Source organism: Heterodontus francisci, chromosome 18 (assembly GCF_036365525.1).
Source record: "Heterodontus francisci isolate sHetFra1 chromosome 18, sHetFra1.hap1, whole genome shotgun sequence".
NCBI lineage: Eukaryota > Metazoa > Chordata > Chondrichthyes > Heterodontiformes > Heterodontidae > Heterodontus > Heterodontus francisci.
The window spans coordinates 94,510,269-94,535,887 of record NC_090388.1 but is presented as its reverse complement, the minus strand read 5'-3'; positions in this window follow the sequence as shown (position 1 = coordinate 94,535,887).

The following is a 25,619-nucleotide window of genomic DNA, read 5'->3' as shown; positions in this document are numbered from 1 at the left end:
GACACACTCTGACACACTCTGCCAATCTCTGACACTCTCAGACACTCTCTATCACTCTCTAGCACTCGATATCACTCTCTGACACACTCTGACACAATCTGCCAATCTCGGACACTCTCAGACACTCTCTATCACTCTCTATCACTCTCTGACACTCTCGATAAATCTTTCTCACTCTCTGACACTCTCAGACACTCTCTATCACTCTTTCTCACTCTCTGACGCTCTCTGACACTCTCTGACAATCTCAGACACTCTCAGACACTCTCTATGACGCTCTGTCACTCTCAGACACCTCCGAAACTCTCTATCACTCTCTGACACTCTCTGACACTCTCTGACAATCCCTATCAATCTCTACCACTCTCTGACACACTCTGACACACTCTGACACTCTCTGACAGTCTCAGACACTATCACTCTCAGACACTCTCTATCACTCTCTGACACTCTCAGACAATCTCTGACACTCTCAGACACTCTCCATAACTCTCTGACACTCTCTGATACTCTCAGACACTCTCTGACACTCTCATACACTCTCTATCAATCTCTATCACTCTCTGACACACTCTGAGCATCTCTGACACTGTCAGACACTCTCAGACACTGTCAGACACTCTCTATCACTCCCTGTCACTCTCTGACACACTCTGACACGCTCTGACACTCTCAGACACTCTCTATCACTCTCTGGCACTCACTGAAGCTCTCAGACACTCTCTGTCACTCTCAGACTCTCCCAGACACTCTCTCTCACTCTCTGACACTCTCTGAAACTCTCTGACACACTCACACTCTCTCTGACACTCTCTATCACTCTCTGACACTCTCTGACAATCCCTATCAATCTCTACCACTCTCTGACACTCTTTGACACACTCTGACACTCTCTGACACACTCAGACACTCTCTATCGCTCTCTATCACTTTCTGACACACTCTGACACAATCTGACAATCTCTGACAATCTCAGACACTCTGTATCACTCTCTATCACTCTCTGACACTCTCTGATTCTCTCTGACACACTCTGAAACTCTCTGATACTCTCGATCACTCTTTATCACTCTCTGACACAATTTGACACTCTCTATCACTCTCTGACACTCTCAGACACTCTCTATCACTCTATGACACACTCTGACATTGTCTATCACTCTCTGACACACTCTGACACTCTCAGACAGTCTCAGGCACTCTCTATCACTCTCTGACACTCACTGACACTCTCAGACAATCTCTGTCACTCTCAGACACGCTCTATTACTCTCTATCACTCTCTGACACTCTCTGACACTCTCAGACACTCTCTATCACTCTCTGACACTCTCCATCACTCTCTGACACACTCAGACTCGCTCTATCACTCTCTGACACTCTCTGACACTCTCAGACACTCTCTATCATTCTCCGACACACTCTGAAACTCTCTGACACTCTCTGTCACTCGCTGTCACACTCTGACACACGCTGACAGTCGCTGGCACTCTCAGACACTCTCTATCACTCTCTAGCACTCTCTGACGCTCTCTGACACTCTCAGACAGTCTCTATCACTCTCTGACACTCTCAGAGACTCTCTATCACTCTCTGACACTCTCTATCAATCTCTACCACTCTCTGACACACTCTGACACACTCTGACACTCTCAGACACTCCCAGACACTGTCCCTCACTCTCTGACACTCTCTGAAACTCTCTGACACACTCACACACTCTCTGACACTCTCTATCACTCTCTGACACTCTCTGACACTCTGTGACACACTCTGACACTCTCTATCGCTCTCTGACCCTCTCTATCGCTCTCTGACACTCTTTGACACACTCTGTCACTCTCTGACACACGCAGACACTCTCTATCGCTCTCTATCACTTTCTGACACACTCTGACACAATCTGACAATCTTTGACAATCTCAGACACTCTCTATCACTCTCTGACACTGACTGACACTCTCAGACACTCTCTGTCACTCTCAGACACTCTCTGACACTTACTATCTCTCTCTGACACACTCTGCCACTCTCTGACACTCTCTATCACACTCTGACACAATTTGACACTCTCTATCACCCTCTGACAATCTCAGACACTCTCTATCACTCGATGACACTCTCTGATACTCTCCATCACTCTCTATCACTCTCTGACACATTCTGACACTCTCTGACACTCTCAGACACTCTCTCTCACTCTCCATCACTCTCTGACACTCTCTGACACACTCTGACACACTCTATCGCTCTTTGACACTCTCTGACACAATCTGACAATCTCTGACACTCTCAGACACTCTCTATCACTCTCTATCACTCTCTGACACACTCTGACACAATCTGACAATCTCTGACACTCTCAGACACTCTCTATCACTCTCTGACACTCACTGACAATCTCAGACACTCTCTATCACTCTCTGAACCTTTCTATCACTCTCTGACGCTCTCTGACACACTCTGAAACTCTCTGACACTCTCTATCACTCTCTATCAATCTCTGACACAATTTGACACTCTCTATCACTCTCTGACACTCTCTGACACTCTATATCTCTCTCTGACACTCTCTGACACACTCTGACACACTCTATCGCTCTCTGACACTCTCTGACACAATCTGACAATCTCTGACACACTCAGACACTCTCTATCACTCTCTGATACTCTCTGACACTCTCAGACACTCTCAGACACTCTCTATCACTCTCTATCACTCTCTGACACTCTCTATAAATATTTATCACTCTCTGACACTCTCAGACACTCTCTATCACTCTTTCTCACTCTCTGACGCTCTCTGACACTCTCTGACAATCTCAGACACCATCAGACACTCTCTATGACTCTCTGTCACTCTCAGACACCTCCGAAACTCTCTATCACTCTCTGACACTCTCTGACAATCTCTGACACTCCCTATCAATCTCTGTCACTCTCTGACACTCTCTGACACTCAATGACACTCTCTATCAATCTCTATCACTCTCTGACACACTCTGACACTCTCTGACACTCTCTGACACTCAATGACACTCTCTATCAATCTCTATCACTCTCTGACACACTCTGACACTCTCTGACATTCTCAGACACTATCACTCTCAGACACTCTCTTTCACTCTCAGACACTCTCTGACACTCTCTGACACTCTCAGACACTCTCAGACACTCTCAGACACTCTCTGACACTCTCCATAACTCTCTGACACTCTCTGACACTCTCAGACACTCTCTGACACTCTCATACACTCTCTATCAATCTCTATCACTCTCTGACACACTCTGACACACTCTGACACTCTCTGACAGTCTCAGACACTCCCTATCACTCTCTGACACACTCTGACCATCTCTGACTCTGTCAGACACTCTCAGACACTCTCAGACACTCTGTATCACTCTCTGACACTGTCTGACACACTCAGACACTCTCTATCACTCTCTGTCACTCTCAGACACCTCAGAAACTCTCTTTCACTCCCTGACACTCACTGACACTTGCAGACACTCTCTGGCACTCTCAGACATCTCAGAAACTCTCTATCACTCTCTGACACTCTCTGACACTCTCTGACGCTCTCTGACACTCTCTGACATTCTCTGACAATCCCTATCAATCTCTACCACTCTCTGACACACTCTGACACACTCTGACACTCTCTGACAGTCTCAGACACTATCACTCTCTGACACTCTCAGACAATCTCTGACACTCTCAGACACTCTCCATAACTCTCTGACACTCTCTGATACTCTCAGACACTCTCTGACACTCTCATACACTCTCTATCAATCTCTATCACTGTCTGACACACTCTGACCATCTCTGACACTGTCAGACTCTCTCAGACACTGTCAGACACTCTCTATCACTCCCTATCACTCTCTGACACACTCTGACACACTCTGACACTCTCAGACACTCTCTATCACTCTCTGGCACTCACTGAAACTCTCAGACACTCTCTGTCACTCTCAGACTCTCCCAGACACTCTCTCTCACTCTCTGACACTCTCTGAAACTCTCTGACACACTCACACTCTCTCTGACACTCTCTATCACTCTCTGACACTCTCTGACACTCTCTGACACTCTCTGACACACTCTGACACTCTCTATCGCTCTCTGACCCTCTCTAACGCTCTCTGACACTCTTTGACACACTCTGACACTCTCTGACACACTCAGACACTCTCTATCGCTCTCTATCACTTTCTGACACACTCTGACACAATCTGACAATCTCTGACAATCTCAGACACTCTGTATCACTCTCTATCACTCTCTGACACTCTCTGATTCTCTCTGACACACTCTGAAACTCTCTGACACTCTCGATCACTCTTTATCACTCTCTGACACACTCTGACACTCTCAGACAGTCTCAGGCACTCTCTATCACTCTCTGACACTCACTGACACTCTCAGACAATCTCTGTCACTCTCAGACACGCTCTATTACTCTCTATCACTCTCGGACTCTCTCTGACACTCTCAGACACTCTCTATCACTCTCTGACACTCTCCATCACTCTCTGACACACTCAGACTCGCTCTATCACTCTCTGACACTCTCTGACACTCTCAGACACTCTCTATCATTCTCCGACACACTCTGAAACTCTCTGACACTCTCTGTCACTCGCTGTCACTCGCTGTCACTCTCTGACACACGCTGACAGTCGCTGGCACTCTCAGACACTCTCTATCACTCTCTATCACTCTCGGACTCTCTCTGACACTCTCAGACACTCTCTATCACTCTCTGACACTCTCCATCACTCTCTGACACACTCAGACTCGCTCTATCACTCTCTGACACTCTCTGACACTCTCAGACACTCTCTATCATTCTCCGACACACTCTGAAACTCTCTGAAACTCTCTGACACTCTCTGTCACTCGCTGTCACTCGCTGTCACTCTCTGACACTCACTGACACTCTCAGACAATCTCTGTCACTCTCAGACACGCTCTATTACTCTCTATCACTCTCGGACTCTCTCTGACACTCTCAGACACTCTCTATCACTCTCTGACACTCTCCATCACTCTCTGACACACTCAGACTCGCTCTATCACTCTCTGACACTCTCTGACACTCTCAGACACTCTCTATCATTCTCCGACACACTCTGAAACTCTCTGAAACTCTCTGACACTCTCTGTCACTCGCTGTCACTCTCTGACACACGCTGACAGTCGCTGGCACTCTCAGACACTCTCTATCACTCTCTATCACTCTCTGACTTTCTATATCACTCTCTATCACTCTCTGACACTCTCAGACACTCTCTATCACTCTCTGACACTCTCTATCAATCTCTATCACTCTCTGACACTTTCAGATACTCTCTATCAATCCTTATCACTTTCTGACACACTCTGACACACTCTGACACACTCTGACACTCTCAGACACTCTCTATCACTCTCTGGCACTCACTGAAACTCTCAGACACTCTCTGTCACTCTCAGACACTCCCAGACACTGTTTCTCACTCTCTGACACTCTCTGAAGCTCTCTGACACACTCACACACTCTCTGACACTCTCTGACACTCTCTGACACTCTCTGACACTCTCTATCACTCTCTGACACTCTCTGACACACTCTGACACTCTCTATCGCTCTCTGACCCTCTCTATCGCTCTCTGACACTCTTTGACACACTCTGACACTCTCTGACACACGCAGACACTCTCTATCGCTCTCTATCACTTTCTGACACACTCTGACACAATCTGACAATCAGCTGTGCTGAAGGAGGGCACTATGGAGGACTCGAGCAGTGAGGCAATATGGACAGAACTCAGAAATAGGAAGGGTGCGGTAACAATGTTGGGGCTGTACTACAGGCCTCCCAACAGCGAGCGTGAGATAGAGGTACAAATATGTAAACAGATTATGGAAAGATGTAGGAGCAACAGGGTGGTGGTGATAGGAGATTTTAATTTTCCCAACATTGACTGGGATTCGCTTAGTGTTAGAGGTCCAGATGGAGCAGAATTTGTAAGGAGCATCCAGGAGGGTTTTCTAGAGCAGTATGTAAATAGTCCAACTCGGGAAGGGGCCATACTGGACCTGCTGTTGGGGAATGAGCCCGGCCAGGTTGTTGAAGTTTCAGTAGGGGACTACTTTGGGAATAGTGATCACAATTCCGTAAGCTTTAAAATACTCATGGACAAAAACGAGAGTGGTCCAAAAGGGAGAGTGCTAAATTGGGGGAAGGCCAACTACACCAAAATTCGGCAGGAGCTGGGAAATGTAGATTGGGAGCAGCTGTTTGAAGGTAAATCCACATGTGATATGTGGGAGGCTTTTAAAGAGAGGTTGATTAGCGTGCAGGAGAGACATGTTCCTGTGAAAATGAGGGATAGAAATGGCAAGATTAGGGAACCATGGATGACAGGTGAAATTGTGAGACTAGCTAAGAGGAAAAAGGAAGCAGACATAAGGTCTAGGCGGCTGATGAAAGACGAAGCTTTGAAAGAATATCGGGAATGTAGGACCAATCTGAAACGAGGAATTAAGAGGGCTAAAAGGGGTCATGAAATATCTTTAGCAAACAGGGTTAAGGAAAATCCCAAAGCCTTTTATTCATATATAAGGAGAAAGAGTGTAACTAGAGAAAGGATTGGCCCACTAAAGGACAAAGGAGGAATGTTATGCTTGGACTCAGAGAAAATGGGTGAGATTCTAAACGAGTACTTTGCATCGGTATTCACCGAGGAGAGGGACATGACGGATGTTGAGGTTAGGAACAGATGTTTGATTACTCTAGGTCAAGTCGGCATAAGGAGGGAGGAAGTGTTGGGTATTCTAAAGGGCATTAAGGTGGACAAGTCCCCAGGTCCGGATGGGATCTATCCCAGGTTACTGAGGGAAGCGAGAGAGGAAATAGCTGGGGCCTTCACAGATATCTTTGCAGCATCCTTAAACACGGGTGAGGTCCCGGAGTACTGGAGAATTGCAAATGTTGTCCCCTTGTTTAAGAAGGGTAGCAGGGATAATCCAGGTAATTATAGACCGGTGAGCCTGACGTCAGTGGTAGGGAAGCTGCTGGAGAAGATACTGAGGGATAGGATCTATTCCCATTTGGAAGAAAATGGGCTCATCAGTGATAGGCAATATGGTTTTGTGCAGGGAAGGTCATGTCTTACCAACTTAATAGAATTCTTTGAGGAAGTGACAAAGTTGATTGATGAGGGAAGGGCTGTCGATGTCATATACATGGACTTCAGTAAGGCGTTTGATAAGGTTCCCCATGGCAGGCTGATGGAGAAAGTGAAGGCGCTTGGGGTCCAAGGTGTACTAGCTCGATGGATAAAGAACTGGCTGGGCAACAGGAGACAGAGAGTAGCAGTAGAAGAGAGTTTCTCAAAATGGAGACGTGTGACCAGTGGTGTTCCACAGGGATCCGTGCTGGGACCACTGTTGTTTGTGATATACATTAATGATTTGGAGGCAAGCATAGGTGGACTGATTAGCAAATTTGCAGACGACACTAAGATTGGTGGAGTAGCAGATAGTGAAGGGGACTGTCAGAGAATACAGCAGAATATAGATAGATTGGAGAGTTGGGCAGAGAAATGGCAGATGGAGTTCAATCAGGGCAAATGCGAGGTGATGCATTTTGGAAGATCCAATTCAAGAGTGAACTATACAGTAAATGGAAAAGTCCTGGGGAAAATTGATGTCCAGAGAGATTTGGGTGTTCAGGTCCACTGTTCCCTGAAGGTGGCAACGCAGGTAAATAGAGTGGTCAAGAAGGCATACGGCATGCTTTCCTTCATCGGACGGGGCATTGAGTACAAGAGTTGGCAGGTCATGTTACAGTTGTATAGGACTTTGGTTCGGCCACATTTGGAATACTGCGTACAGTTCTGGTCGCCACATTATCAAAAGGATGTGGATGCTTTGGAGAGGGTGCAGAGGAGGTTCACCAGGATGTTGCCTGGTATGGAGGGCGCTAGCTATGAAGAGAGGTTGAGCAGATTAGGATTATTTTCATTAGAAAGACGGAGGTTGAGGGGGGACCTGATTGAGGTGTACAAAATCATGAGAGGTATAGACAGGGTGGATAGCAAGAGGCTTTTTCCCAGAGTGGGGGTTTCAATTACTAGAGGACACGAGTTCAAAGTGAAAGGGGAAAAGTTTAGGGGGGATATGCGTGGAAAGTTCTTTACGCAGAGGGTGGTGGGCAGCTGGAACGCATTGCCAGCGGAGGTGGTAGATGCGGGCACGATGGAGTCTTTTAAGATGTATCTAGACAGATACATGAATGGGCAGGAAGAAAAGAGATACAGAACCTTAGAAAATAGGCGACATGTTTAGAGAGAGGATCTGGATCGGCGCAGGCTTGGAGGGCTGAAGGGCCTGTTCCTGTGCTGTAATTATCTTTGTTCTTTGTTCTTTGTTCTTTGACAATCTCAGACACTCTCTATCACTCTCTGACACTGACTGACACTCTCAGACACTCTCTGTCACTCTCTGTCACTCTCAGACACTCTCTGACACTTACTATCTCTCTCTGACACACTCTGACACTCTCTGACACTCTCTATCACACTCTGACACAATTTGACTCTCTCTATCACTCTCTGACAACCTCAGACACTCTCTATCACTCGATGACACTCTCTGATACTCTCCATCACTCTCTATCACTCTCTGACACATTCTGACACTCTCTGACACTCTCAGACACTCTCTCTCACTCTCCATCACTCTCTGACACTCTCTGACACAATCTGACAATCTCTGACACTCTCAGACACTCTCTATCACTCTCTATCACTCTCTATCACTCTCTGACACACTCTGACACAATCTGACAATCTCTGACACTCTCAGACACTCTCTATCACTCTCTGACACTCACTGACACTCTCAGACACTCTCTATCACTCTCTGAACCTTTCTATCACTCTCTGACGCTCTCTGACACACTCTGAAACTCTCTGACACTCTCTATCACTCTCTATCAATCTCTGACACAATTTGACACTCTCTGTCACTCTCTGACACTCTCTGACACACTATATCTCTCTCTGACACTCTCTGACACAATCGGACACTCTCTGACATTCTCAGACACTCTCTATCACTCTATATCACCCTCTGACACTCTCTGACACAATCTGACAATCTCTGACACACTCAGACACTCTCTATCACTCTCTGATACTCTCTGACACTCTCAGACACTCTCTATCACTCTCTATCACTCTCTGACACTCTCTATAAATCTTTATCAATCTCTGACAATCTCAGACACTCTCTATCACTCTTTCTCACTCTCTGACGCTCTCTGACACTCTCTGACAATCTCAGACACTATCAGACACTCTCTATGACTCTCTGTCACTCTCAGACACCTCCGAAACTCTCTATCACTCTCTGACACTCTCTGACAATCTCTGACACTCCCTATCAATCTCTATCACTCTCTATCACTCTCTGTCACTCTCTGACACTCTCTGACACTCAATGACACTCTCTATCAATCTCTATCACTCTCTGACACACTCTGACACTCTCTGACACTCTCTGACACTCTCTGACACTCTCAGACACTCTCAGACACACTCTGACACTCTCAGACACTCTCCATAACTCTCTGACACTCTCTGACACTCTCAGACACTCTCTGACACTCTCATACACTCTCTATCAATCTCTATCACTCTCTGACACACTCTGACACTCTCTGACACTCTCTGACATTCTCAGACACTCTCTTTCACTCTCAGACACTCTCTTTCACTCTCAGACACTCTCTGACACTCTCTGACACTCTCAGACACTCTCAGACACTCTCTGACACTCTCAGACACTCTCCATAACTCTCTGACACTCTCTGACACTCGCAGGCACTCTCTGGCACTCTCAGACATCTCAGAAACTCTCTATCACTCTCTGACACTCTCTGACACTCTCTGACACTCTCTGACGCTCTCTGACACTCTCTGACACTCTCTATCACTCGATTACACTCTCTGACGCTCTGTCACTCTCTGTCACTCTCTGACACTCTATGACACACTCAGACACTCTATCACTCTCTGACACTCTCTGTCACTCTCTGACATTCTCAGACACTCTCTATCACTCTCTGAAACTCTCTATCACTCTCTGACACTCTCTGACACTCTCTATCACTCTCTATCACTATCTGACACTCACTGACACTCTCAGACACTCTCTGTCACTCTCAGACACTCTCTATCACACTCTGAAGCTCTCTGACGCTCTCAGACACTCTCTATCACTCTCTGACACTCTCTGTCACACTCTGACACTCTCTGACAATATCTGACACTCTCTGACACTCACTGACACTCTCAGACACTCTCCATAACTCTCTGACACTCTCATACACTCTCTATCAATCTCTATCACTCTCTGACACACTCTGACACACTCTGACACTCTATGACAGTCTCAGACACTCCCTATCACTCTCTGACACACTCTGACCATCTCTGACACTGTCAGACACTCTCATACACTCTCAGACACTCTATGTCACTCTCTGTCACTCTCAGACACCTCAGAAACTCTCTTTCACTCCCTGACACTCACTGACACTCGCAGACACTCTCTGGCACTCTCAGACATCTCAGAAACTCTCTATCACTCTCTGACACTCTCTGACACTCTCTGACACTCTCTGACGCTCTCTGACACTCTCTGACACTCTCTGTCACTCGATTACACTCTCTGACACTCTCTATCACTCTCTATCAGACTCTGACACTCTATGACACACTCAGACACTCTCTATCACTCTCTGACACTCTCTGTCACTCTCTGACATTCTCAGACACTCTCTATCACTCTCTGAAACTCTCTATCCCTCTCTGAAACTCTCTATCACTCTCTGACACTCTCTGACACTCTCTATCACTCTCTGACACTCACTGACACTCTCAGACACTCTCTGTCACTCTCAGACACTCTCTATCACACTCTGAAGCTCTCTGACACTCTCAGACACTCTCTATCACTCTCTGACACTCTCTGTCACACTCTGACACTCTCTGACAATATCTGACACTCTCTGACACTCACTGACACTCTCAGACACACTCAATCACTCTCTGTCACACTCTGACACTCTCTGAGACTCTCAGATTCTCTCTATCACTCTATGACACTCTCTATAACTCTCTGACATTCTCAGACACTCTCTATCACTCTCTGACACTCTCTGACACTCTCTGTCACTCTCTGACACTCACTGACACTCTCAGACACTCTCTGTAACTCTCATACACTCTCTATCACACTCTGAAGCTCTCTGACACTCTCAGACACTCTCTATCACTCTCTGACACTCTCTGTCACACTCTGACACTCTCTGACAATATCTGACACTCACTGACACTCTCAGACACACTCAATCACTCTCTGTCACACTCTGACACTCTCTGAGACTCTACGATTCTCTCTGACACTCTCTATCACTCTATCACTCTCTGATACTCTCTGACACTCTCTGGCGCTCTCAGACAATCTCTATCACTCTAAATCACACTCTGACCCTCTCTGACACTCTCTGACACACTCAGACACTCTCTATCACTCTCTATCACTCTCTGACATTTTCAGACACTCTCAGACACTCTCTATCACTCTCTGGCACTCTCTGACACTCTCTGACACTCTCTATCACTCTCTGTTACTCTCTGACACACTCTGACACACTCTGAAACTCTCTGACACTCTCAGACACTCTCTATCACTCTCTGACACTCTCTGACACTCTCAGACACTCTCTATCACACTCTGACTCTCGCTGACACTCTCAGACTCTCTCTGACACTCTCAGATGCTCTCTATCACTCGATCACTCTCTGACTCTCTCAGACACTCTCTATCACTCTCTGACACTCACTGACACTCTCAGACACTCTCTGTCACTCTCTGTCACTCTCAGACACTCCCAGACACTCTCTGACACTCTCTGACACACTCAGACACTCTGTGACTCAGTCTGACACTCTCTATCACTCTCTGACACTCTCTGACACTCTCTGACACTCTCTGACAAACTCAGACACTCTGTGACTCAGTCTGACACTCTCTATCACTCTCTGACACTTTCTATCACTCAATGACACTCTGTGTCACTCTCTATCACTCTCCATTACTCTCTGACACACTCTGAAACTCTCAGACACTCTCTATCGCACTCCGTATCACTCTCTGACACCCAATGACACTCTATATCACTCTCTGACACTCTCTGGCACTCTCTGACACTCGCTATCACTCTATGACACTCTCTGACAATCTCTGACACTTTCTGACACAATCTATCACTCTCTAACACTCTTTGACAATCTCAGAAACTCTCTAACACTCTATCACTCACTGACACTCACTGACACTCTCAGACTCTCTCTGTCACTCTCTGTTACTCTCTGTCACTCTCAGACACTCTCAGACACTCTCAGACACTCTCTATCACTCTCTGACACTCTCTATCACTCTCAGACACTCTATATCGCTCCCTATCACTATCTGACACTCTCTGACACTCTCAGAAACTCTCTGTCACTCTCTGACACTCTCGGAAACTCTCTATAACACTCTGACACGCTCGATCACTCTCTGACATTCTGAGACACTCTCTATCACTCTCTGACACTATCTATCACTCTCTGACACTCTCTGACACACTCTATCACTCTCTGACACACACTGACATTCTCAGACACTCTCTGTCACTCTCAGACACTCTCTATCACTCGCTATCACTCTCTGACACTCTATGACACTCTCTGACACTCTTAATCAGGCTCTGACTCTCTGTATCACTCTCTATCACTCTCTGACACTCTATATCATTCTCTGACACTCTCTATCACTCTCTGACACTCTCGATCACTCTCTGACGCTCTCTGACACTCTCTATCACTCAATGACACTCCATGACACTCTCTATCACTCTCTATCACTCTCTATCACTCTCTGATACTCTCTGACACAATCTGACACTCTCAGACGTTCTGTGACACACTCTGACACTCTCTGTCACTCTATGACACTCTCTGACGCCCTCTATCACTCTCTATCACACTCTGACACTATCTGACACACTTTGACACGCTCTATCACACTCGATCACACTCTCTGACACTCTCTGGCACTCTCTGACACTCGCTATCACTCTATGACTCTCTCTGACAATCTCTATCACTCTCTATCACTCTCTGACATTCTCTGACACTCTCTGACAATCTCTGACACAATTTATCACTCTCTATCACTCTTTGACACTCTCAGAAACTCTCTAACACTCTCTATCACTCGCTGACACTCTCAGACACTCTCTATCACTCACTGACACTCACTGACACTCTCAGACACTCTCAGACACTCTCTGTCACTCTCTGTCACTCTCTGTCACTCTCTGTCACTCTCAGACACTCTCAGACACTCTCAGACACTCTCTATCGCTCTCTGACACTCTCTGATACTCTCAGACACTCTCTATCACACTCTGACTCTCGCTGACACTCTCAGACTCTCTCTGACACTCTCAGATGCTCTCTATCACTCGATCACTCTCTATCACTCTCTATCACTCTCTATCACTCTCTATCACTCTCTGACACTCACTGACACTCTCAGACACTCTCTGTCACTCTCTGTCACTCTCAGACACTCCCAGACACTCTCTGACACTCTCTGACACACTCAGACACTCTGTGACTCAGTCTGACACTCTCTATCACTCTCTGACACTCTCTGACACTCTCTGACACACTCAGACACTCTGTGACTCAGTCTGACACTCTCCATCACTCTCTGACACTTTCTATCACTCAATGACACTCTGTGTCACTCTCTATCACTCTCCATTACTCTTTGACACACTCTGAAACTCTCAGACACTCTCTATCGCACTCCGTATCACTCTCTGACACCCAATGACACTCTATATCACTCTCTGACACTCTCTGGCACTCACTGACACTCGCTATCACTCTGTGACACTCTCTGACAATCTCTATCACTCTCTGACACTCTCTGACACTCTCTGACACTCTCTGACACTTTCTGACACAATCTATCACTCTCTATCACTCTTTGACAATCTCAGAAACTCTCTAACACTCTATCACTCACTGACACTCTCTGTCACTCTCAGACACTCTCAGACACTCTCTATCACTCTCTGACACTCTCTATCACTCTCAGACACTCTATATCGCTCCCTATCACTATCTGACACTCTCTGACACTCTCAGAAACTCTCTGTCACTCTCTGACACTCTCAGAAACTCTCTATAACACTCTGACACGCTCTATCACTCTCTGACATTCTGAGACACTCTCTATCACTCTCTGACACTATCTATCACTCTCTGACACTCTCTGACACACTCTATCACTCTCTGACACTCACTGACATTCTCAGACACTCTCTGTCACTCTCAGACACTCTCTATCACTCGCTATCACTCTCTGACACTCTCTGACACTCTCTGACACTCTTAATCAGTCTCTGAGTCTCTGTATCACTCTCTATCACTCTCTGACACTCTATATCATTCTCTGACACTCTCTATCACTCTCTGACACTCTCGATCACTCTCTGACGCTCTCTGACACTCTCTATCACTCAATGACACTCTCTATCACTCTCTATCACACTGTATCACTCTCTGATACTCTCTGACACAATCTGACACTCTCAGACGTTCTGTGACACACTCTGACACTCTCTGTCACTCTATGACTCTCTCTGACGCCCTCTATCACTCTCTATCACACTCTGACACTATCTGACAAACTCTGACACGCTCTATCACACTCGGTCACACTCTCTGACACTCTCTGGCACTCTCTGACACTCGCTATCACTCTATGACTCTCTCTGACAATCTCTCTCACTCTCTATCACTCTCTATCACTCTTTGACACTCTCAGAAACTCTCTAACACTCTCTATCACTCTCTGACACTCTCAGACACTCTCTATCACTCATTGACACTCACTGACACTCTCAGACACTCTCAGACACTCTCTGTCACTCTCTGTCACTCTCTGTCACTCTCTGTCACTCTCAGACACTCTCAGACACTCTCAGACACTCTCTATCGCTCTCTGACACTCTCTGATACTCTCAGACACTCTCTATCACACTCAGACTCTCGCTGACACTCTCAGACTCTCTCTGACACTCTCAGATGCTCTCTATCACTCGATCAATCTCTGACTCTCTCAGACACTCTCTATCACTCTCTGACACTCACTGACATTCTCAGACACTCTCTGTCACTCTCTGTCACTCTCAGACACTCCCAGACACTCTCTGACACTCTCTGACACACTCAGACACTCTGTGACTCAGTCTGACACTCTCTATCACTCTCTGACACTCTCTGACACTCTCTGACAAACTCAGACACTCTGTGACTCAGTCTGACACTCTCTATCACTCTCTGACACTTTCTATCACTCAATGACACTCTGTGTCACTCTCTATCACTCTCCATTACTCTCTGACACACTCTGAAACTCTCAGACACTCTCTATCGCACTCCGTATCACTCTCTGACACCCAATGACACTCTATATCACTATCTGACACTCTCTGGCACTCTCTGACACTCGCTATCACTCTATGACACTCTCTGACAATCTCTATCACTCTCTATCACTCTCTGACACTCTCTGACATTCTCTGACACTTTCTGACACAATCTATCGCTGTCTATCACTCTTTGACAATCTCAGAAACTCTCTAACACTCGATCACTCACTGAAACTCACTGACACTCTCAGACTCTCTCTGTCACTCTCTGTCACTCTCTGTCACTCTCAGACACTCTCAGACACTCTCTATCACTCTCTGACACTCTCTATCAATCTCAGACACTCTATATCGCTCCCTATCACTATCTGACACTCTCTATCACTCTCTATCACTCTCTGATACTCTCTGACACAATCTGACACTCTCAGACGTTCTGTGACACACTCTGACACTCTCTGTCACTCTATGACACTCTCTGACGCCCTCTATCACTCTCTATCACACTCTGACACTCTCTGACACACTCTGACACGCTCTATCACACTCGATCACACTCTGTGACAGTCTCTGGAACTCTCTGACACTCGCTATCACTCTATGACTCTCTCTGACAATCTCTATCACTCTCTATCACTCTCTGACATTCTCTGACACTCTCTGACAATCTCTGACACAATCTATCACTCTCTATCACTCTTTGACACTCTCAGAAACTCTCTAACACTCTCTAACACTCTCTATCACTCTCTGACACTCTCAGACACTCTCTATCACTCACTGACACTCACTGACACTCTCAGACACTCTCAGACACTCTCTGTCACTCTCTGTCACTCTCTGTCTCTCTCTGTCACTCTCAGACACTCTCAGACACTCTCAGACACTCTCTATCACTCTCTGACACTCTCATCACTCTCTGACACTCTCTATCGCTCTCTGACACTCTCAAACACTCTGACACTCACTGACACTCTCAGACACTCTCTGCCACTCTCTGACACTCTCAGAAACTCTCTATAACACTCTGCCACTCTCTATCACTCTCTGACATTCTGAGACACTCTCTATCACTCTCTGACACTCTCTATCACTCTCTGACACTCTCTGACACTCTCTATCACTCTCTGACACTCACTGACACTCTCAGACACTCTCTGTCACTCTCAGACCCTCTCAGACACTCTCTATCACTCTCTATCACACTCGAACGCTCTTTGACGCTCTCTCACACTCTCTGACGCTCTCAGACACTCTCTGACACTCTCTGACGCTCTCAGACACTCTCTGACACTCTCTGACACTCTCTGACACTCTCTATCACTCTCTGACACTCTCTGACACACTCAGACACACTCAATCACTCTCTATCACTCTCTGACACTCTCTGACACTCTCTAACACTCTCTATCACTCTCTGACACACTCTGACACTCTCTGACACTCTCAGACACTCTCTATCACTCTCTGATACTCTCCATCACTCAATGACACTCTCTGAAAATCTCTATCACTCTGTATCACTCTCTGACACTCTCTGACACTCTCTATCACTCTCTGACACTCTCTATCACTCTCTGACACTCTCTGACACTCTCTATCACTCTCTGACACTCTCTGAAACTCTCTATCACTCTCTGATACTCTCGATCACTCTCTGACGCTCTCTGACACTCTCTATCACTCAATGACACTCTATGACACACTCTATCACTCTCTATCACTCTCTGATACTCTGTGACACAATCTGACACTCTCAGACGTTCTGTGACACACTCTGACATTCTCTGTCACTCTGTGACACTCTCTGACGCCCTCTATCACTCTCTATCTCTCTCTATCACTCTCTGACACTCTCTGACACGCTCTGACACTCTCTATCACTCTCTATCACTCTCTGACACTCTCTGGCACACTCTGACACTCGCTATCACTCTATGACACTCTCTGACAATCTCTATCACTCTCTATCACTCTCTGACACTCTCTGACACTCTCTGACACTTTCTGACACAATCTATCACTCTCTATCACTCTTTGACAAGCTCAGAAACTCTCTAACACTCTCTATCACTCACTGACACTCACTGACACTCTCAGAGTCTCTCTGTCACTCTCTGTCACTCTCTGTCACTCTCAGAAACTCTCAGACACTCTCAGACACTCTCTATCACTCTCTGACACTCTCTATCACTCTCAGACACTCTATATCGCTCTCTATCACTATCTGACACTCTCTGACACTCTCAGAAACTCTCTGTCACTCTCAGAAACTCTCTATAACACTCTTACACGCTCTATCACTCTCTGACATTCTGAGACACTCTCTATCACTCTCTGACACTATCTATCACTCTCTGACACTCTCTGACACACTCTATCACTCTCTGACACTAACTGACATTCTCAGACACTCTCTGTCACTCTCAGACACTCTCTATCACTCGCTATCACTCTCTGACACTCTCTGACACTCTCTGACACTCTTAATCAGTCTCTGACTCTCTGTATCACTCTCTATCACTCTCTGACACTCTATATCATTCTCTGACACTCTCTATCACTCTCTGACACTCTCGATCACTCTCTGACGCTCTCTGACACTCTCTATCACTCAATGAAACTCCATGACACTCTCTATCACTCTCTATCACTCTCTGTCACTCTCTGATACTCTCTGACACAATCTGACACTCTCAGACACTCTCTATCACTCTCTGATACTCTCCATCACTCAATGACACTCTCTGAAAATCTCTATCACTCTTTATCACTCTCTGACACTCTCTGACACTCTCTGACACTCTATCACTCCCTGACACTCTCGATCACACTCTGACAGTCTCTATCACTCTCTATCACTCTCTGACACTCTCTGAAACTCTCTATCACTCTCTAACACTCTCTTACACTCTCTGACACTCTCTACCACTCAATGACACTCTGTGCCACTCTCTATCACTCTCCATCACTCTCTGACACTCTCTGACCCTCTCTGACACAATCTGACACTCTCAGACGTTCTGTGACACACTCTGACACTATGACACTCTCTGACGCCCTCTATCACTCTCTATCACACTCTGACACTCTCTGACACACTCTGACACGCTCTATCACACTCGATCACACTCTCTGACACTCTCTGGCACTCTCTGACACTCGCTATCACTCTATGACTCTCTCTGACAATCTATTTCACTCTCTATCACTCTCTGACATTCTCTGACACTCTCTGACAATCTCTGACACAATCTATCACTCTCTATCACTCTTTGACACTCTCAGAAACTCTCTAACACTCTCTATCACTCTCTGACACTCTCAGACACTCTCTATCACTCACTGACACTCACTGACACTCTCAGACACTCTCTGTCACTCTCTGTCACTCTCTGTCACTCTCTGTCACTCTCTGTCACTCTCTGTCACTTTCAGACACTCTTAATCAGTCTCTGACTCTCTGTATCACTCTCTATCACTGTCTGACACTCTATATCATTCTCTGACACTCTCTATCACTCTCTGACACTCTCGATCACTCTCTGACGCTCTCTGACACTCTCTATCACTGAATGAAACTCCATGACACTCTCTATCACTCTCTATCACTCTCTGTCACTCTCTGATACTCTCTGACACAATCTGACACTCTCAGACGTTCTGTGACACACTCTGACACTCTATGACACTCTCTGACGCCCTCTATCACTCTCTATCACACTCTGACACTCTCTGACACACTCTGACACGCTCTATCACACTCGATCACACTCTCTGACACTCTCTGGCACTCTCTGACACTCGCTATCACTCTATGACTCTCTCTGACAATCTCTTTCACTCTCCATCACTCTCTGACATTCTCTGACACTCTCTGACAATCTCTGACACAATCTATCACTCTCTATCACTCTTTGACACTCTCAGAAACTCTCTAACACGCTCTATCACTCTCTGACACTCTCAGACACTCTCTATCACTCACTGACACTCACTGACACTCTCAGACACTCTCTGTCACTCTCTGTCACTCTCTGTCACTCTCTGTCACTTTCAGACACTCTCAGACACTCTCAGACACTCTCAGACACTCTCTGACACTCTCTGACACTCTCAAACACTCTGACACTCACTGACACTCTCAGACACTCTATATCACTCTCTATCACTCTCTGACACTCTCTGACACTCTCAGAAACTCTCTGTCACTCTCTGACACTCTCAGAAACTCTCTATAACACTCTGCCACTCTCTATCACTCTCTGACATTCTGAGACACTCTCTATCACTCTCTGACACTCTCTATCACTCTCTGACACTCTCTGACACTCTCTATCACTCTCTGACACTCACTGACACTCTCAGACACTCTCTGTCACTCTCAGACCCTCTCAGACACTCTCTATCACACTCGAATGCTCTTTGTCGCTCTCTGACACTCTCTGACGCTCTCAGACACTCTCTGACACTCTCTGACGCTCTCAGTCACTCTCTGACACTCTCTGACACTCTCTATCACTCTCTGACACTCTCTGACACACTCAGACACACTCAATCACTCTCTATCACTCTCTATCACTCTCTGACACTCTCTGACACTCTCTAACACTCTCTATCACTCTCTGACACACTCTGACACTCTCTGACACTCTCAGACACTCTCAGACACTCTCTATCACTCTCTGATACTCTCCATCACTCAATGACACTCTCTGAAAATCTCTATCACTCTTTATCACTCTCTGACACTCTCTGACACTCTCTGACACTCTATCACTCCCTGACACTCTCGATCACACTCTGACAGTCTCTATCACTCTCTATCACTCTCTGACACTCTCTGAAACTCTCTATCACTCTCTAACACTCTCTTACACTCTCTGACACTCTCTACCACTCAATGACACTCTGTGCCACTCTCTATCACTCTCCATCACTCTCTGACACTCTCTGACCCTCTCTGACACACTCTGACACTGTCAGACACTCTCTGACGCTCTCTGACACTCTCTATCACTCAATGACACTCCATGACACTCTCTATCACTCTCTATCACTCTCTGATACTCTCTGACACAATCTGACACTCTCAGACGTTCTGTGACACACTCTGACACTCTCTGTCACTCTATGACACTCTCTGACGCCCTCTATCACTCTCTATCACACTCTGACACTCTCTGACACACTCTGACACGCTCTATCACACTCGATCACACTCTCTGACACTCTCTGGAACTCTCTGACACTCGCTATCACTCTATGACTCTCTCTGACAATCTCTATCACTCTCTATCACTCTCTGACATTCTCTGACACTCTCTGACAATCTCTGACACAATCTATCACTCTCTATCACTCTTTGACACTCTCAGAAACTCTCTAACACTCTCTAACACTCTCTATCACTCTCTGACACTCTCAGACACTCTCTATCACTCACTGACACTCACTGACACTCTCAGACACTCTCAGACACTCTCTGTCACTCTCTGTCACTCTCTGTGACTCTCTGTCACTCTCAGACACTCTCAGACACTCTCTATCACTCTCTGACACTCTCATCACTCTCTGACACTCTCATCACTCTCTGACACTCTCTATCGCTCTCTGACACTCTCAAACACTCTGACACTCACTGACACTCTCAGACACTCTATATCACTCTCTATCACTCTCTGACACTCTCAGAAACTCTCTGTCACTCTCTGACACTCTCAGAAACTCTCTATAACACTCTGCCACTCTCTATCAATCTCTGACATTCTGAGACACTCTCTATCACTCTCTGACACTCTCTATCACTCTCTGACACTCTCTGATGCTCTCTATCACTCCCTGAAACTCTCGATCACACTCTGACAGTCTCTATCACTCTCTATCACTCTCTGACACTCTCTGAAATTCTCTATCACTCTCTAACACTCTCTTACACTCTCTGACACTCTCTATCACTCAATGACACTCTGTGCCACTCTCTATCACACTCCATCACTCTCTGACACTCTCTGACCCTCTCTGACACACTCTGGCACTCTCAGACACTCACTATCACATTCCGTATCACTCTCTGACACCCAATGACACTCTCTATCACTCTCTGACTATCTATATATCTCTCTATCACTCTCTGACACTCTCTATCGCTCTCTGACACTCTCTGACACTCTCTATCACTCTCGATCACTCTCTGGCACTCTCTGACACTCTCTATCACTCAATGACACGCTTTGACACTCTCTATCACTCTCTGACACTCTCTATCACTCTCTGACACTCTCTGACACTCTCTATCACTCTCGATCACTCTCTGACACTCTCGATCACTCAATGACACTCTGTGACACTCTCTATCACTCTCTGACACTCTCTGACACACTCTGACACTCTCTATCACTCTCTATCACTCTCTGACACTCTCTGACACTCTCCATCACTCTATGACACTCTCTGACACTCTCAATCACTCTCTATCACTCTCTGACACTCTCAGATGCTCTCTATCACTCGATCACTCTCTGACTCTCTATCACTCTCTATCACTCTCTGACACTCACTGACACTCTCAGACACTCTCTGTCTCTCTCTGTCACTCTCTGTCACTCTCAGACACTCCCAGACACTCTCTGACACTCTCTGACACACTCAGACACTCTGTGACTCAGTCTGACACTCTCTATCACTCTCTGACACTCTCTGACACTCTCTGACAAACTCAGACACTCTGTGACTCAGTCTGACACTCTCTATCACTCTCTGACACTTTATATCACTCAATGACACTCTGTGACACTCTCTATCACTCTCCATTACTCTCTGACACACTCTGAAACTCTCAGACACTCTCTATCGCACTCCGTATCACTCTCTGACACCCAATGACACTCTATATCACTCTCTGACACTCTATATCACTCTCTATCACTTTCTGACACTCTCTGACACTCTCTATCACTCTCTATCACTCTCTGACTCTCTCTGACACTCTCTATCACTCTCTATCACTCTCTGACACTCTCTGACACTCTCTATCACTCAATGACACTCTGTAACACTCTCTGACACTCTTTATCACTCTCTATCAATCTCTGACACTCTCTATCACTCTCTGACACTCTTGATCACTCTCTGACACTCTCTGACACTCTCTGACACTCTCTGACACTCTCTGTCACTCAATGACACTCTATGACACTTTCTATCACTCTCTATCACTCTCTGACACTCTCTGACACTCTCAGACACTCTCTATCACTCTTTATCACTCTCTGACACTCTCTGACACTCTCTGACACTCTCAGACATTCTGTGACACACTCTGAAACTCTCCATCACTCTCTGACACTCTCTGACGCTCTCTATCACTCTCGATCACTCTCTCACACACTCTGACATTCTCTATCACTCTCTGACACTCTCTGACACTCTCTATCACTCTCTGACACTCTCTATCACACTCTGAAACTCTCTGACACGCAATGACACTCTCTGACACTCCCTATCACTCTCTACCATTCTCTATCACTCTCTATCACTTTCTGACACTCTCTATCACTCTCTGACACTCTCTGACACTCAATCACTCTCTATCACTCTCTGACACTCTCAGACATTCTCTATCACTCTTTATCACACTTTATCACTCTCTGACACACTCTGACACTCTCTGACACTCTCTGACACTCTCTGACACTCTCAGTCACTCTCAGCCACACTCGATCACTCGCTATCACTCTCTGACACTCTCTGACACGCTCAGACACTCTATATCACTCTCTATCACTCTCTGACACTCTCTGACACTCTCAGAAACTCTCTGTCACTCTCTGACACTCTCTATCACTCTCTGATATTCTGAGACACTCTCTACCACTCTCTGACACTATCTATCACTCTCTGACACTCTCTGAAACTCTCTATCACTCTCTGACACTCACTGACACTCACTGACACTCTCTGACACTCTCAGAAACTCTCTGTCACTCTCTGACACTCTCAGAAACTCTCTATACCACTCTGACACTCTCTATCACTCTCTGACATTCTGAGACACTCTCTATCACTCTCTGACACTATCTATCACTCTCTGAGACTCTCTGAAACTCTCTATCACTCACTGACACTCTCAGACACTCTCTGTCACTCTCAGACACTCTCTATCACTCTCTGACACTCTCTGGCACTCTCTAACACTCTCTATCACTCTCTGACACTCTCTGACACTCTCTGACACTCTCTATCACTCTCTGACACTCTCTATCACTCTCTGACACTCTCTGACACTCTCTATCACTCTCTATCACTCTCTATCACTCTCTGACACTCTCTGACACTCTTTGAAACTCTCTATCACTCTCTGATACTCTCTGACACACTCAGACACTCTGTGACTCTCTCTGACACTCTCTATCACTCTATGACACTCTCTGATGCTCTCTATCACTCTCTGACACTCTCTATCACCCTCTGACAGTCTCTATCACTCTCTATCACTCTCTGACACTCTCTGAAACTCTCTATCACTCTCTAACACTCTCTTACACTCTCTGACACTCTCTATCACTCAATGACACTCTGTGCCACTCTCTGTCACTCTCCATCACTCTCTGACACTCTCTGACACACTCTGACACTCTCAGACACTCACTATCACACTCCGTATCACTCTCTGACACCCAATGACACTCTCAATCCCTCTCTGACAATCTATATCTCTCTCTATCACTCTCTGACAGTCTCTATCACTCTCTGACATGCTCTGACACTCTCTATCACTCTCTATCACTCTCGATCACTCTCTGACACTCTCTATCACTCAATGACACTCTGTGACACTCTCTAAAACTCTCTGACAGTCTCTGACACACTCTGACACTCTCTATCACTCTCTATCACTCTCTGACACTCTCCATCGCTCTATGACACTCTCTGACACTCTCAATCACTCTCTATCACTCTCTGACACTCTCAGATGCTCTCTATCACTCGATCACTCTCTGACTCTCTATCACTCTCTATCACTCTCTGACACTCACTGACACTCACTGACACTCTCAGACACTCTCTGTCACTCTCTGTCACTCTCTGTCACTGTCAGACACTCCCAGACACTCTCTGACACTCTCTGACACACTCAGACACTCTGTGACTCAGTCTGACACTCTCTATCACTCTCTGACACTCTCTGACACTCTCTGACAAACTCAGACACTCTGTGACTCAGTCTGACACTCTCTATCACTCTCTGACACTTTATATCACTCAATGACACTCTGTGACACTCTCTATCACTCTCCATTACTCTCTGACACACTCTGAAACTCTCAGACACTCTCTATCGCACTCCGTATCACTCTCTGACACCCAATGACACTCTATATCACTCTCTGACACTCTATATCACTCTCTATCACTTTCTGACACTCTCTGACACTCTCTATCACTCTCTATCACTCTCTGACTCTCTCTGACACTCTCTATCACTCTCTATCACTCTCTGACACTCTCTGACGCTCTCTATCACTCAATGACACTCTGTAACACTCTCTGACACTCTTTATCACTCTCTATCAATCTCTGACACTCTCTATCACTCTCTGACACTCTTGATCACTCTCTGACACTCTCTGACACTCTCTGACACTCTCTGACACTCTCTGTCACTCAATGACACTCTATGACACTTTCTATCACTCTCTATCACTCTCTGACACTCTCTGACACTCTCAGACACTCTCTATCACTCTTTATCACTCTCTGACACTCTCTGACACTCTCTGACACTCTCTGACACTCTCAGACATTCTGTGACACACTCTGAAACTCTCCATCACTCTCTGACACTCTCTGACGCTCTCTATCACTCTCGATCACTCTCTCACACACTCTGACATTCTCTATCACTCTCTGACACTCTCTGACACTCTCTATCACTCTCTGACACTCTCTATCACACTCTGAAACTCTCTGACACGCAATGACACTCTCTGACACTCCCTATCACTCTCTACCATTCTCTATCACTCTCTATCACTTTCTGACACCCTCTATCACTC